Genomic DNA, 1287 nt, shown 5'->3' on the forward strand with positions numbered 1-1287 from the left:
GTAGGCAACTCATCGTGACCCTATGACCTGAAATCTTGTGTAACTTTCAACCTTTCTCCAGGTTCATAGGGTTTCCAGAGGCAAGCTATTTCAGAAGTGGATGCCACTTCTGATTCAAAGCTTGTTTTAATTGGGGAGCTCCACCAAACACTGTCCAGCATGGGTAACCATTATCGCATTTGACACATCAGTGTCACAGTGTTCAGCTTCACAGCAACCATAAGTTACCTCTGTACAGCAAGTGAACAGACCAGGGCTATACAACCTAGAAAAAACTACCAGAAACAGGTCCAAGGACTATACAGTATTTTACAATTCTGTCACACCCAAATGATCGTGGACTCTGGGCCAGAGACCCTGAATTAATCTGGCAAGTCCCTTCTGCTGACACACACTTGGGATGAAAAGAAAGCCATACAAGCCCTGTGCAGTCCGTGCGTGTTCCTCCTAAAGACAGGAGAGACCATCCTAAGCTCCAGTTTGAACTGAGATTCACAACACACTAGCCCTCAGCCTGCAGGCATGGCCAAACATTTCAGTATTTTATAATTCTGGTATGCCCAAATGCTGGTGGAATCCCTTATTAAGTGCAATAGCCACTTAAGAAGAAATCAAACAACATATTATATTGGGAAAATCTGCTTTCAAGAAGCTCTTTAAAATACTAAAGTGCAAGTAGTTACTTTATAGACTAAGGTGTATCTGATCTCTTGTTTGAAGCAGCTGGATTCTGGAAGGTAGGCTATTTTTATTTGAGTAACAGTCAGTTATGAGATGTTTGATATTTTTTATTTAATAAACAATCAGATATGGGCTGTCTGGTCTTTTTTATTTAATTAGAATTCCACTGTGGGCTGGGAGCCACTTGATAAACCAGTTAGGATGGGGGGGGGGGGTTGAGCTTTGTGATTGAAAATTGGTTGGACTTTAGGTAACAGGCCTTTGGGCATGGTATAAACAATGATTTGGTATTAGAGTAACAAGCTAAATTGTCAGGTTGTTGTGTTTGGGAGAACATTGTTCTAATTGATTTAGCACTTATCTGTCAGTTTACTGTACTGAAATAATTTGTGAGTTGCTGTGCTACAGAAAGATATGCCAAAAGCATGGTGTATAATTTTAGTAGAGTTCCCAGATTTAGACAGATAAGAAATCAGGGTTGGTTGTCCACTTCTTAAATAACAGGGCTCTGAAAATCCTATGAACAGTAGAGAAGCAGTTAGTGGTAGAGACCAGAATGGAAATTAGTCAAAATAATAAAAAATAATGACAAACATTCTTTAATAA

The sequence above is a fragment of the Elephantulus edwardii genome, unplaced genomic scaffold, assembly GCF_000299155.1.
Source record: "Elephantulus edwardii isolate Elephantulus edwardi_28Jun2011 unplaced genomic scaffold, EleEdw1.0 scaffold00160, whole genome shotgun sequence".
Lineage (NCBI taxonomy): Eukaryota > Metazoa > Chordata > Mammalia > Macroscelidea > Macroscelididae > Elephantulus > Elephantulus edwardii.